The sequence below is a fragment of the Camelus bactrianus genome, chromosome 24 (genome assembly GCF_048773025.1).
Source record: "Camelus bactrianus isolate YW-2024 breed Bactrian camel chromosome 24, ASM4877302v1, whole genome shotgun sequence".
NCBI lineage: Eukaryota > Metazoa > Chordata > Mammalia > Artiodactyla > Camelidae > Camelus > Camelus bactrianus.
The window spans coordinates 31,480,332-31,496,305 of record NC_133562.1 but is presented as its reverse complement, the minus strand read 5'-3'; positions in this window follow the sequence as shown (position 1 = coordinate 31,496,305).

Here is a 15,974-nt window from a genome sequence, read left to right as displayed (position 1 = left end):
TCCCACACACTTATCTCTCAGAACTGAGCATGTGGAGAGTCGTTCATTCATCTAGCACAAAGGGAACGGATTGCAGGAATAACTTTTATTCTGTTTTCTCAGTCTGTTTCCTAGTACCGGTTTGAAGTTCCTGCAGATTTCACTGTACAACCGAGTTGGAGCTAGTACCTCCCCATATATATGTATGGAGTGGAGTTTGCGAATTAAAAGGCACTTTGTGTTCCCAAGAAGCTTGGTGAAGGACGGTTTTCACACACACTTATCTCTCAGAACTGAGCATGTGGAGAGACGTTCGTTCATCTAGCACAAAGGGAACGGTTGGCAGGAGAAACTTTTACTCTGGGTCTCAATCTGTTTCCTAGTGCCGGTTTGAAGTTCCTGCAGTTTTCACAGTAAAACCGAGTTGGAACTTGTACCTCCCCATATATATGTATGGAGTGGAGTTTGCAAATCAAAAGGAACTTTGTGTTCCCAACAAGCTAGGTGAAGGACGGCTTTCACACACACTTATCTCTCAGAACTGAGCATGTGAAGAGACGTTCGTTCATCTAGCACAAAGGGAACGGGTTGCAGGAATAACTTTTACTCTGGTTTCTCATTCTCTTTCCTAGTGCCGGTTTGAAGTTCCTGCAGTTTTCACATGTAAAACCGAGTTGGAGCTCGTAACACCCCATATATATATATGGAGTGGATTTTGCAACTAAAAAGAAACTTTGTGTTCCCAACAAGCTAGGTGAAGGACGGCTTTCACACACACTTATCTCTCAGAACTGAGCATGTGGAGAGACGTTCGTTCATCTAGCACAAATGGAACGGGTTGCAGGAGAAACTTTTACTCTGGTTTCTCAGTCCGTTTCCTAGTGCCGGTTTGAAGTTCCTGCAGTTTTCACTGTAAAACCGTTTTGGAGCTAGTTCCTCCCCATATATATGTATTGAGTGGAGTTTGCAAATGAAAAGGAACTTTGTGTTCCCAACAAGCTAGTTGAAGGATGGCTTTCACATACATATAACTCTCAGAACTGAGCATGTGGAGAGACGTTCGTTCATCTAGCACAAATGAAACGGGTTGCAGGAGGAACTTTTACTCTGGTTTCTAAGTCTGTTTCCTAGTGCCGGTTTGAAGTTCCTGCAGTTTTCACTGTAAAACCGAGTTGGAGCTAGTACCTCCCCATATATATGTATGGAGTGGAGTTTGCAAGTGAAAAGAAACATTGTGTTCCCAACAAGCTAGGTGAAGGACGGCTTTCACGCACACTTATATCTCAGAACTGAGCATGTGGAGAGACGTTCGTTCATCTAGCACAAAGGGAACGAGTTGCAGGAGAAACCTTTCCTCTGGTTTCTCAGTCTGTTTCCTAGTTCCGGTTTGAAGTTCCTGCAGTTTTCACTGTAAATCCGATTTGAAGCTAGTACCTACCTATATATATGTATGGAATGGAGTTTGCAACTGAAAAGGAACTTTGTGTTCCCAACAAGCTCGGTGAAGGACGGCTTTCACACACACTTATCTCTCAGAACTGAGCATGTGGAGAGACGTTCGTTCATCTAGCACAAAGGGAACGGGTTGCAGGAATAACTTTTACTCTGGTTTCTCATTCTGTTTCCTAGTGCCGGTTTGAAGTTCCTGCAGTTTTCACATGTAAAACCGAGTTGGAGCTCGTAACTCCCCATATATATATATGGAGTGGATTTTGCAACTAAAAAGAAACTTTGTGTTCCCGACAAGCTAGGTGAAGGACGGCTTTCACACACACTTATCTCTCAGAACTGAGCATGTGGAGAGACGTTCGTTCATCTAGCACAAATGGAACGGGTTGCAGGAGAAACTTTAACTCTGGTTTCTCAGTCCGTTTCCTAGTGCCGGTTTGAAGTTCCTGCAGTTTTCACTGTAAAACCGACTTGGAGCTAGTTCCTCCCCAAATATATGTATTGAGTGGAGTTTGCAAATGAAAAGGAACTTTGTGTTCCCAACAAGCTAGTTGAAGGACGGCTTTCACATACATATAACTCTCAGAACTGAGCATGTGGAGAGACGTTCGTTCATCTAGCACAAATGGAACGGGTTGCAGGAGGAACTTTTACTCTGGTTTCTAAGTCTGTTTCCTAGTGCCGGTTTGAAGTTCCTGCAGTTTTCACTGTAAAACAGAGTTGGAGCTAGTACCTCCCCATATATATGTATGGAGTGGAGTTTGCAAGTGAAAAGAAACATTGTGTTCCCAACAAGCTAGGTGAAGGACGGCTTTCACACCCACTTGTCTCTCAGAACTGAGCATGTGGAGAGACGTTCGTTCATCTAGCACAAAGGGAACGGTTTGCAGGAATAACTTTTACTCTGGTTTCTCATTCTGTTTCCTAGTGCCGGTTTCAAGTTCCTGCAGTTTTCACTGTAAAACCGAGTTGGAGCTAGTACCTCCCCATATATATGTATGGAGTGGACTTTGTAACTGAAAAGATTCTTTGTGTTCCAAACAAGCAAGCTGAAGCACGGCATTCACACACACTTATCTCTCAGAACTGAGCATGTGGAGAGACGTTCGTTCATCTAGCACAAAGGGAAAGGGTTGCAGGAGAAACATTTTCTCTGGTTTCTCAGTCTGTTTCCTAGTGCCGGTTTGAAGATCTTGCATTTTTCACTGTAAAACCCAGTTGGAGCTTGAATCTCCCCATATATATGTATGGATTGGAGTTTGCAACTGAAAAGAAACTTTGTGTTCCCAACAAGCTAAGTGAAGCACGGTTTTCACACACACTTATCTCTCAGAACTGAGCATGTGGAGAGACGTTCGTTCATCTAGCACAAAGGGAACGGTTTGCAGGAGGAACTTTTACTCTGGATTCTCAGTCTGTTTCCTAGTGCCGGTTTGAAGTTCCTGCAGTTTTCACTGTAAAACCGAGTTGGAGCTAGTACCTCCCCATATATATGTATGGAGTGGAGTTTGCAAGTGAAAAGAAACTTTGTGTTCCCAACAAGCTAGGTGAAGGACTGCTTTCACACACACTTGTCTCTCAGAACTGAGCATGTGTAGAGACATTCGTTCATCTAGGAAAAATGGAACGGGTTGCAGGAATAACTTTTACTCAGGTTTCTCAGTCTGTTTCCTAGTGCCGGTTTGAAGTTCCTGCAGTTTTCACTGTAAAACCGTTTTGGAGCTTGTACCTAACTATATATATCTATGGAATGGATTTTGCAACTGAAAAGGAACTTTGTGTTCCCAACAAGCTAGGTGAAGGACGGCTTTCACACACAATTATCTCTCAGAACTGAGCTTGTGGAGAGTCGTTCGTTCATCTAGCACAAAGGGAACGGGTTGCAGGAATAAATTTTACTCTGGTTTCTCAGTCTGTTTCCTAGTGCCGGTTTGAAGTTCCTGCAGTTTTCACTGTAAAACCGAGTTGGAGCTTGTACCTCCCCATATATATGTATGGAATGGAGTTTGCAAATCAAAAGGAAATTTGTGTTCCCAACAAACTATGTGAAGGACTGCTTTCACGCACACTTATATCTCATAACTGAGCATGTGGAGAGACGTTCGTTCATCTAGCACAAAGGGAACGGGTGGCAGGAATAACTTTTACTCTGGTTTCTCATTCTGTTTCCTAGTGCCGGTTTGAAGTTCCTGCAGTTTTCACATGTAAAACCGAGTTGGAGCTCGTAACTCCCCATATATATATATGGAGTGGATTTTGCAACTAAAAAGAAACTTTGTGTTCCCAACAAGCTAGGTGAAGGACGGTTTTCACACACACTTATCTCTCAAAACTGAGCATGTGGAGAGACGTTCGTTCATCTAGCACAAATGGAACGGGTTGCAGGAGAAACTTTTACTCTGGTTTCTCAGTCCGTTTCCTAGTGCCGGTTTGAAGTTCCTGCAGTTTTCACTGTAAAACCGAGTTGGAGCTAGTACCTCCCCATATATATGTATTGAGTGGTGTTTGCAAATGAAAAGGAACTTTGTGTTCCCAACAAGCTAGTTGAAGTACGGCTTTCACATACATATAACTCTCAGAACTGAGCATGTGGAGAGACGTTCGTTCATCTAGCACAAATGGAACGGGTTGCAGGAGGAACTTTTACTCTGGTTTCTAAGTCTGTTTCCTAGTGCCGGTTTGAAGTTCCTGCAGTTTTCACTGTAAAACCGAGTTGGAGCTAGTACCTCCCCATATATATGTATGGAGTGGAGTTTGCAAATGAAAAGGAACTCTGTGTTCCCAACAAGCTAGGTGAAGGACGGCTTTCACGCACACTTATATCTCAGAACTGAGCATGTGGAGAGACGTTCATTCATCTAGCACAAAGGGAACGAGTTGCAGGAGAAACCTTTCCTCTGGTTTCTCAGTCTGTTTCCTAGTTCTGGTTTGAAGTTCCTGCAGTTTTCACTGTAAATCCGATTTGGAGCTAGTACCTACCTATATATATGTATGGAATGGAGTTTGCAACTGAAAAGGAACTTTGTGTTCCCAACAAGCTAGGTGAAGGACGGCTTTCACACACACTTATCTCTCAGAACTGAGCATGTGGAGAGACGTTCGTTCATCTAGCAAAAATGGAACGGGTTGCAGGAATAACTTTTACTCAGGTTTCTCAGTCTGTTTCCTAGTGCCGGTTTGAAGTTCCTGCAGTTTTCACTGTAAAACCGATTTGGAGCTAGTACCTAACTATATATACCTATGGAATGGATTTTGCAACTGAAAAGGAACTTTGTGTTCCCAACAAGCTAGGTGAAGGACGGCTTTCACACACAATTATCTCTCAGAACTGAGCATGTGGAGAGTCGTTCGTTCATCTAGCACAAAGGGAACGGGTTGCAGGATTAACTTTTATTCTGGTTTCTCAGTCTGTTTCCTAGTGCTGGTTTGAAGTTCCTGCAGATTTCACTGTAAAACCGAGTTGGAGCTTGTACCTCCCCATATATATGTATGGAGTGGAGTTTGCAAATCAAAAGGAACTTTGTGTTCCCAACAAGCTATGTGAAGGACTGCTTTCACACACACTTATATCTCAGAACTGAGCATGTGGAGAGACGTTCGTTCATCTAGCACAAAGGGAACGGGTTGCAGGATAAACCTTTTCTCTGGTTTCTCAGTCTGTTTCCTAGTTCCGGTTTGAAGTTCCTGCAGTTTTCACTGTAAATCCGATTTGGAGCTAGTACCTACCTATATATATGTATGGAATGGAGTTTGCAACTAAAAAGGAACTTTGTGTTCCCAACAAGCTAGGTGAAGGACGGCTTTCACACACACTTATCTCTCAGAACTGAGCATGTGGATAGTCATCTTTCATCTAGCACAAAGGGAACGGGTTGCAGGAATAACTTTTACTCTGGTTTCTCAGTCTGTTTCCTAGTGCCGGTTTGAAGTTCCTGCAGTTTTCACATGTAAAACCGAGTTGGAGCTAGTACCTCCCCATATATATTTATTGAGTGGAGTTTGCAAGTGAAAAGGAACTTTGTGTTCCCAACAAGCTAGGTGAAGGACGGCTTTCACACACACTTATCTCTCAGAACTGAGCATGTGGAGAGACGTTCGTTCATCTAGCACAAATGGAACGGGTTGCAGGAGAAACTTTTACTCTGGTTTCTCAGTCCGTTTCCTAGTGCCGGTTTGAAGTTCCTGCAGTTTTCACTGTAAAACCGAGTTGGAGCTAGTACCTCCCCATATATATGTATTGAGTGGAGTTTGCAAATGAAAAGGAACTTTGTGTTCCCAACAAGCTAGTTGAAGGACGGCTTTCACATACATATATCTCTCAGAACTGAGCATGTGGAGAGACGTTCGTTCATCTAGCACAAATGGAACGGGTTGCAGGAGGAACTTTTACTCTGGTTTCTAAGTCTGTTTCCTAGTGCCGGTTTGAATTTCCTGCAGTTTTCACTGTAAAACCGAGTTGGAGCAAGTACCTCCCCATATATATGTATGGAGTGGAGTTTGCAAGTGAAAAGAAACTTTGTGTTCCCAACAAGCTAGGTGAAGGACGGCTTTCACACACACTTGTCTCTCAGAACTGAGCATGTGGAGAGACGTTCGTTCATCTAGCAAAAATGGAACGGGTTGCAGGAATAACTTTTACTCTGGTTTCTCAGTCTGTTTCTTAGTGCCGGTTTGAAGTTCCTGCAGTTTTCACTGTAAAACCGGGTTGTAGCTAGTACCTAACTATATATATCTATGGAATTGATTTTGCAACTGAAAAGGAACTTTGTGTTCCCAACAAGCTAGGTGAAGGATGGCTTTCACACACAATTTTCTCTCAGAACTGAGCATGTGAAGAGAGTTCGTTCATCTAGCACAAAGGGAACGGGTTGCAGGAGTAACTTTTACTCTGGTTTCTCAGTCTGTTTCCTAGTGCCGGTTTGAAATTCCTGCAGTTTTCACTGTAAAACCGAGTTGGAGCTAGTACCTCCCCATATATATGTATGGAGTGGAGTTTGCAAATGAAAAGAAACTTTGTGTTTCCAACAAGCTAGTTGAAGGACGGCTTTCACATACACATATCTCTCAGAAATGAGCATGTGTAGAGTCGTTCGTTCATCTAGCACAAAGAGAACGGGTTGCAGGAGGAACTTCTACTCTGGTTTCTAAGTCTGTTTCCTAGTGCCGGTTTGAAGTTCTTGCAGTTTTCACTGTTAAACCGAGTTGGAGCTAGTACCTCCCCATATATATGTATGGAGTGGAGTTTGCAAGTGAAAAGAAACTTTGTGTTCCCAACAAGCTAGTTGAAGTACGGCTTTCACACCCAATTGTCTCTCAGAACTGAGCATGTGGAGAGACTTTCGCTCATCAAGCACAAAGGGAACGGGTTGCAGGGATAACTTTTACTCTGGTTTCCCAGTCTGTTTCCTAGTTCTGGTTTGAATTTCCTGCAGTTTTCACTGTAAAACCGAGTTGGAGCTAGTACCTCCCCATATATATGTATGGAGTGGAGTTGGCAAATGAAAAGGAACTTTGTGTTCTCAACAAGCTAGTTGAAGGACGGCTTTCACATACAAATATCTCTCAGAACTGAGCATGTGGAGAGACGTTCGTTCATCTAGCACAAAGGGAACGGGTTGCAGGAGAAACTTTTACTCTGATTTCTCAGGCTGTTTCCTAGTGCCGGTTTGAAGTTCCTGCAGTTTTTCTGTAAAACCGGGTTGGAGCTCGTACCTAAACATATATATGTATGGAGTGGAGATTGCAAATGAAAAGAAACTTTGTGTCCTCAACAAGCTAGTTGAAGGACGGCTTTAAAATACACATATATCTCAGAACTGAGCATGTGGAGAGACGTTCGTTCATCTAGCACAGAGGGAACGGGTTGCAGGAGGAACTTTTACTCTGTTTTCTAAGTCTGTTTCCTAGAGTCGGTTTCAAGATCCTGCAGTTTTCACTGTAAAACTGAGTTGGAGCTAGTACCTCCCCATATATATGTATGGAGTGGTGTTAGCAACTGAACAGGAACTTTGTGTTCCCAACAAGCTAGGTGAAGGGCGGCTTTCACACACACTTATGTCTCAGAACTGAGCATGTGGAGAGACGTTCGTTCATCTAGCACAAAAGGAACGGGTTGTAGGAGAAACTTTTTCTCTGGTTTCTCAGTCTGTTTCCAAGTGCCGGTTTGAATTTCCTGCAGTTTTCACTGTAAAACCGAGTTGGAGCTACTACCTCCCCATATATATATATATGGAGTGGAGTTTGCAACTGAAAAGAAACTTTGTGTTCCCAACAAGCTATTTGAAGCACGTCTTTCACACACACTTATCTCTCAGAACTGAGCATGTGGAGGGACGTTCGTTCATGTAGCACAAAGGGAACGGGTTGCAGGAGAAACTTTTTCTCTGGTTTCTCAGTCTGTTTCCTAGTGCCGGTTTGAAGTTCCTGCAGTTTTCACTGTAAATCCGATTTGGAGCTAGTACCTACCTATATATATGTATGGAATCGAGTTTGAAACTGAGAAGGACCTTTGTGTTCCCAACAAGCTAGTTGAAGGACGGATTTCACACACAATTATCTCTCAGAACTGAGCATGTGGAGAGTCGTTCATTCATCTAGCACAAAGGGAACGGATTGCAGGAATAACTTTTACTCTGTTTTCTCAGTCTGTTTCCTAGTACCGGTTTGAAGATCCTGCAGATTTCACATGTAAAACCGAGTTGGAGCTCGTAACAACCCATATATATATATGGAGTGGATTTTGCAACTAAAAAGAAACTTTGTGTTCCCAACAAGCTTGGTGAAGGACGGCTTTCACACACACTTATCTCTCAGCACTGAGCATGTGGGGAGACTTTCGTTCATCTAGCACAAAGGGAACGGTTTGCAAGAAGAACTTTTACTCTGGTTTCTCAGTCTGTTTCCTACTGCCGGTTTGAAGTTCCTGCAGTTTTCACTCTAAAACCGAGTTGGAGCTAGTACCTCCCCATATATATGTATGGCGTGGAGTTTGCAAGTGAAAAGAAACTTTGTGTTCCCAACAAGCTAGGTGAAGTACGGCTTTCACACCCACTTGTCTCTCAGAACTGAGCATGTGAAGAGACGTTCGTTCATCTAGCACAAAGTGAACGGGTTGCAGGAATAACTTTTACTCTGGTTTCTCAGTCTGTTTCCTAGTGCCGGTTTGAAGTTCCTGCAGTTTTCACTGTAAAACCGAGTTGGAGCTAGTACCTAACTATATTTATCTATGGAATGGATTTTGCAACTGAAAAGGAACTTTGTGTTCCCAACAAGCAAGGTGAAGAATGGCTTCACACACAATAATCTCTCAGAACTGAGCATGTGGAGAGTGTTCGTTCATCTAGCACAAAGGGAACGGGTTGCAGGAGGAACTTTTACTGTGGTTTCTCAGTCTGTTTCCTAGTGCCGGTTTGAATTTCCTGCAGTTTTCACTGTAAAACCAAGTTGGAGCTAGTACCTCCCCATATATATGTATGGAGTGGAGTTTGCAACTGAAAAGGAACTTTGTGTTCCCAACAAGCTAGGTGAAGGACGGCTTTCACACACACTTATCTCTCAGAACTGAGCATGTGGAGAGACGTTCGTTCATCTAGCACAAAGGGAACGGGTTGCAGGAGAAACTTTTTCTCTGGTTTCTCAGTCTGTTTCCAAGTGCCGGTTTGAAGTTCCTGCAGTTTTCACAGTAAAACCGAGATGGAGCTAGTACCTCCCCATATATATGTATGGAGTGGAGTTTGCAAGTGAAAAGGAACTTTGTGTTCCCAACAAGCTAGGTGAAGGACGGCTTTCACACCCACTTGTCTCTCAGAACTGAGCATGTGAAGAGACGTTCGTTCATCTAGCACAAAGTGAACGGGTTGCAGGAATAACTTTTACTCTGGTTTCTCAGTCTGTTTCCTAGTGCCGGTTTGAAGTTCCTGCAGTTTTCACTGTAAAACCGAGTTGGAGCTAGTACCTCCCCATATCTATGTATGGAGTGGAGTTTGCAAATGAAAAGGAAATTTGTGTTCCCAACTAGCTAGGTGAAGGACGGACTTCACACACACTTATCTCTCAGAACTGAGCATGTGGAGAGACGTTCGTTCATCTAGCACAAAAGGAACGGGTTGCAGGAGGAACTTTTACTCTGGTTTCTAAGTCTGTTTCCTAGTGCCGGTTTCAAGTTCCTGCAGTTTTCACTGTAAAACCGAGTTGGAGCTAGTACCTCCCCATATATAAGTATGGAGTGGTGTTTGCAACTGAAATGGAACTTTGTGTTCCAAACAACCTAGGTGAAGGATGGCTTTCAGACACATTTATCTCTCAGAATTGAGCATGTGGAGAGACGTTCGTTCATCTAGCACAAAGGGAACGGGTTGCAGGTGAAACTTTCTCTCTGGTTTCTCAGTCTGTTTCCAAGTGCCGGTTTGAAGTTCTTGCAGTTTTCACTGTAAAACGGAGTTGGAGCTAGTACCTCCCCATATATATGTATGGAGTGGAGTTTGCAAATTAAAAGGATCTTTGTGTTACCAACAAGCTAGGTGAAGGACGGCTTTCACACACACTTATCTCTCTGAACTGAGCATGTGGAGAGACGTTCATTCATCTAGCACAAAGGGAACGTGTTGCAAGAGAAACTTTTACTCTGGTTTCTCAGTTTGTTTCCAAGAGCCGGTTTGAAGTTCCTGCAGTTTTCACTGTAAAACCGAGTTGGAGCTCGTACCTCCCCATATCTATGTATGGAGTGGAGTTTGCAAATGAAAAGGAACTTTGTGTTCCCAACAAGCTAGGTGAAGTACGGCTTTCACACAGACTTATCTCTCAGAACTGAGCATGTGGAGAGACGTTCGTTCATCTAGCACAAAGGGAACGGGTTGCAGGAGAAACTTTTTCTCTGGTTTCTCAGGCTGTTTCCTAGTGCCGGTTTGAAGTTCCTGCAGTTTTCTCTGTAAAACCGAGTTGGAGCTCGTACATACCCATATATATGTATGGAGTGGAGTTTGCAAATGAAAAGAAACTTTGTGTCCCCAACAAGCTAGTTGAAGGACGGCTTTCACATACACCTATCTCTCAGAACTGAGCATGTGGAGAAACGTTCGTTCATCTAGCACAAAGGAACGGGTTGCAGGAGGAACTTTTACTCTGGTTTCTAAGTCTGTTTCCTAGTGCCGGTTTCAAGTTCCTGCAGTTTTCACTGTAAAACAGAGTTGGAGCTAGTACCTCCCCATATATATGTATGGAGTGGAGTTTGCAACTGAAAAGGAACTTTGTGTTCCCAACAAGCTAGGTGAAGCACGGCTTTCACACATACTTTTTCTCAGAACTTAACATGTGGACAGACGTTGGTTCATCTAGCACAAATGGAACTAGTAGCAAGAGCAACTTTTCTCTGGTTTCTCAGTCTGTTTCCTAGTGCCGGTTTGAAGTTCCTGCAGTTTTCACTGTAAAACCGAGTTGGAGCTGGTACCTCCCCATATCTATGTATGGAGTGGAGTTTGCAAATGAAAAGGAACTTTGTGTTAACAAAAAGCTAGGTGAATTACGGCTTTCACACTGACTTATCTCTCAGAACTGAGCATGTGGAGAGACGTTCGTTCATCTAGCACAAAGGGAACGGGTTGCAGGAGAAATATTGTCTCTGGTTTCTCAGGCTATTTCCTAGTGCCGGTTTGAAGTTCCTGCAGTTTTCTCTGTAAAACCGAGTTGGAGCTTGCACCTCCCCATATATATGTATGGAGTGGAGTTTGCAAGTGAAAAGAAACTTTGTGTTCCCAACAAGCTAGGTGAAGGACGGCTTTCACACACACTTGTCTCTCAGAACTGAGCATGTGGAGAGACGTTCGTTCATCTAGCAAAAATGGAACGGGTTGCAGGAATAACTTTTACTCTGGTTTCTCAGTCTGTTTCTTAGTGCCGGTTTGAAGTTCCTGCAGTTTTCACTGTAAAACCGAGTTGTAGCTAGTACCTAACTATATATATCTATGGAATTGATTTTGCAACTGAAAAGGAACTTTGTGTTCCCAACAAGCTAGGTGAAGGACGGCTTTCACACACACTTATCTCTCAGAACTGAGCATGTGGAGAGACGTTCGTTCATGTAGCACAAAGGGAACGGGTTGCAAGAGAAACTGTTTCTCTGGTTTCTCAGTCTGTTTCCTAGTGCCGGTTTGAATTTCCTGCAGTTTTCACTGTATAACCGAGTTGGAGCTAGTACCTCCCCATATATATGTATGGAGTGGATTTTGCAAATGAAAAAGAACTTTGTGTTCCCAACAAGTTAGGTGAAGGATTCTTTCACACACACATATATCTCAGAACTGAGCATGTGGAGAGACGTTCGTTCATCTAGCACAAAGGAAAGGGTTGCAAGAGGTACTTTTACTCTGGTTTCTCAGTCTGTTTCCTAGTGCCGGTTTGAAGTTCCTGCAGTTTTCACTGTAAAACCGAGTTGGAGCTAGTACCTCCCCATATCTATGTATGGAGTGGAGTTGGCAAATGAAAAGGAAATTTGTGTTCCCAACTAGCTAGGTGAAGGACGGACTTCACACACACTTATCTCTCAGAACTGAGCATGTGGAGAGACGTTCGTTCATCTAGCACAAAAGGAACGGTTTGCAGGAGGAACTTTTACTCTGGTTTCTAAGTCTGTTTCCTAGTGCCGGTTTCTAGTTCCTGCAGTTTTCACTGTAAAACCGAGTTGGAGCTAGTACCTCCCCATATATAAGTATGGAGTGGTGTTTGCAACTGAAATGGAACTTTGTGTTCCAAACAACCTAGGTGAAGGATGGCTTTCAGACACATTTATCTCTCAGAATTGAGCATGTGGAGAGACGTTCGTTCATCTAGCACAAAGGGAACGGGTTGCAGGTGAAACTTTCTCTCTGGTTTCTCAGTCTGTTTCCAAGTGCCGGTTTGAAGTTCTTGCAGTTTTCACTGTAAAACGGAGTTGGAGCTAGTACCTCCCCATATATATGTATGGAGTGGAGTTTGCAAATTAAAAGGATCTTTGTGTTACCAACAAGCTAGGTGAAGGACGGCTTTCACACACACTTATCTCTCTGAACTGAGCATGTGGAGAGACGTTCATTCATCTAGCACAAAGGGAACGTGTTGCAAGAGAAACTTTTACTCTGGTTTCTCAGTTTGTTTCCTAGTGCCGGTTTGAAGTTCCTGCAGTTTTCACTGTAAAACCGAGTTGGAGCTCGTACCTCCCCATATCTATGTATGGAGTGGAGTTTGCAAATGAAAAGGAACTTTGTGTTCCCAACAAGCTAGGTGAAGTACGGCTTTCACACAGACTTATCTCTCAGAACTGAGCATGTGGAGAGACGTTCGTTCATCTAGCACAAAGGGAACGGGTTGCAGGAGAAACTTTTTCTCTGGTTTCTCAGGCTGTTTCCTAGTGCCGGTTTGAAGTTCCTGCAGTTTTCTCTGTAAAACCGAGTTGGAGCTCGTACATACCCATATATATGTATGGAGTGGAGTTTGCAAATGAAAAGAAACTTTGTGTCCCCAACAAGCTAGTTGAAGGACGGCTTTCACATACACCTATCTCTCAGAACTGAGCATGTGGAGAAACGTTCGTTCATCTAGCACAAAGGAACGGGTTGCAGGAGGAACTTTTACTCTGGTTTCTAAGTCTGTTTCCTAGTGCCGGTTTCAAGTTCCTGCAGTTTTCACTGTAAAACAGAGTTGGAGCTAGTACCTCCCCATATATATGTATGGAGTGGAGTTTGCAACTGAAAAGGAACTTTGTGTTCCCAACAAGCTAGGTGAAGCACGGCTTTCACACATACTTTTTCTCAGAACTTAACATGTGGACAGACGTTGGTTCATCTAGCACAAATGGAACGGGTAGCAAGAGCAACTTTTCTCTGGTTTCTCAGTCTTTTTCCTAGTGCCGGTTTGAATTTCCTGCCGTTTTCACTGTAAAACCGAGTTGGAGCTGGTACCTCCCCATATCTATGTATGGAGTGGAGTTTGCAAATGAAAAGGAACTTTGTGTTCCCAAAAAGCTAGGTGAATTACGGCTTTCACACAGACTTATCTCTCAGAACTGAGCATGTGGAGAGACGTTCGTTCATCTAGCACAAAGGGAACGGGTTGCAGGAGAAATATTTTCTCTGGTTTCTCAGGCTATTTCCTAGTGCCGGTTTGAAGTTCCTGCAGTTTTCTCTGTAAAACCGAGTTGGAGCTTGTACCTACCCATATAAATGTATGGAGTGGAGTATGTAAATGTAAAGAAACTTTGTGTCCCCAACAAGCTAGTTGAAGGACGGCTTTCACATACACCTATCTCTCAGAACTGAGCATGTGGAGAAACGTTCGTTCATCTAGCACAAAGGAACGGGTTGCAGGAGGAACTTTTACTCTGGTTTCTTAGTCTGTTTCCTAGTGCCGGTTTCAAGTTCCTGCATTTTTCACTGTAAAACAGAGTTGGAGCTAGTACCTCCCCATATATATGTATGGAGTGGAGTTTGCAACTGAAATGGAACTTTGTGTTCCCAACAAGCTAGGTGAAGGACGGCTTTCACACACACTTATCTCTCAGAACTGAGCATGTGGAGAGACGTTCGTTCATGTAGCACAAAGGGAACGGGTTGCAAGAGAAACTATTTCTCTGGTTTCTCAGTCTGTTTCCTAGTGCCGGTTTGAATTTCCTGCAGTTTTCACTGTATAACCGAGTTGGAGCTAGTACCTCCCCATATATATGTATGGAGTGGAGTTTGCAAATGAAAAAGAACTTTGTGTTCCCAACAAGTTAGGTGAAGGATTCTTTCACACACACTTATCTCTCAGAACTGAGCATGTGGAGAGACGTTCGTTCATCTAGCACAAAGGGAAAGGGTTGCAAGAGGTACTTTTACTCTGGTTTCTCAGTCTGTTTCCTAGTGACGGTTTGAAGTTCCTTCAGTTTTCACTGTAAAACCGAGTTGGAGCTCGTACCTACCCATATATATGTATGGAGTGGAGTTTGCAAATGAAAAGGAACTTTGTGTTCCCAACAAGTTAGTTGAAGAACGGCTTCCACATACACATATCTCTCAGAACTGAGCATGTGGAGAGACGTTCGTTCATCTAGCACAAAGGGAACGGGATGCAGGAGGAACTTTTTCTCTGGTTTCTAAGTCTGTTTCCTAGTGCCGGTTTCAAGTTCCTGCAGTTTTCACTGTGAAACCGAGTTGGAGCTAGTACCTCCCCATATATATTTACGGAGTGGAGTTTGCAACTGAAAAGGAACTTTGTGTTCCCAAAAAGCTAGGTGAAAGACGGCTTTCACACACAATTATCTCTCAGAACTGAGCATGTGGAGAGTCGTTCGTTCATCTAGCACAAAGGGAACGGGTTGCAGGAATAACTTTTACTCTGGTTTCTCAGTCTGTTTCCTAGTGCCGGTTACAAATTCCTGCAGATTTCACATGTAAAACCGAGTTGGAGCTCGTAAATCCCCATATATATATATGGAGTGGATTTTGCAACCAAAAAGAAACTTTGTGTTCCCAACAAGCTAGGTGAAGGACGGCTTTCACACACACTTATCTCTCAGAACTGAGCATTTGGAGAGACGTTCGTTCATCTAGCACAAATGGAACGGGTTGCTGGAGAAACTTTTACTCTGGTTTCTCTGTCTGTTTCCTAGTGCCGGTTTGAAATTCCAGCAGTTTTCACTGTAAAACCGAGTTGGAGCTAGAAACTCCCCATATATATGTATTGAGTGGAGTTTGCAAATGAAAGGAACTTTATATTCCCAACCAGCTTGTTGAAGGACGGCTTTCACATACACATAACTCTCAGAACTGAGCATGTGGAGAGACGTTCGTTCATCTAGCACAAATAACGAGTTGCAGGAGGAACTTTTACTCTGGTTTCTAAGTCTGTTTCCTAGTGCCGGTTTCAAGTTCCTGCAGTTTTCACTGTAAATCCGATTTGGAGCTAGTACCTACCTATATATATGTATGGAATGGAGTTTGCAACTGAAAAGGAACTTTGTGTTCCCAACAAGATAGGTGAAGGACGGCTTTCACACACACTTATCTCTCAGAAATGAGCATGTGGAGAGTCGTTCGTTCATCTAGCACAAAGGGAACGGGTTGCAGGAATAACTTTTACTCTGGTTTCACAGTCTGTTTCCTAGTTCCGGTTTGAAGTTCCTGCAGTTTTCACATGTAAAACCGAGTTGGAGCTCGTAACCCCCCATATATATATATGGAATGGATTTTGCAACAAAAAGAAACTTTGTGTTCCCAACAATCTAGGTGAAGGACGGCTTTCACACACACTTATCTCTCAGAACTGAGCATGGGGAGAGACGTACGTTCATCTAGCACAAAGGGAACGGGTTGCAGGAGAAACTTTTTCTCTGGTTTCTCAGTCTGTTTCCAAGTGCCGGTTTGAAGTTCCTGCAGTTTTCACTGTAAAACCGAGTTGGAGCTAGTACCTCCCCATATATATATATATGGAGTGGAGTTTGCAACTGAAAAGAAACTTTGTGTTCCCAACAAGCTAGTTGAAGCACGTCTTTCACACACACTTATCTCTCAGAACTCAGCATGTGGAGGGACGTTCGT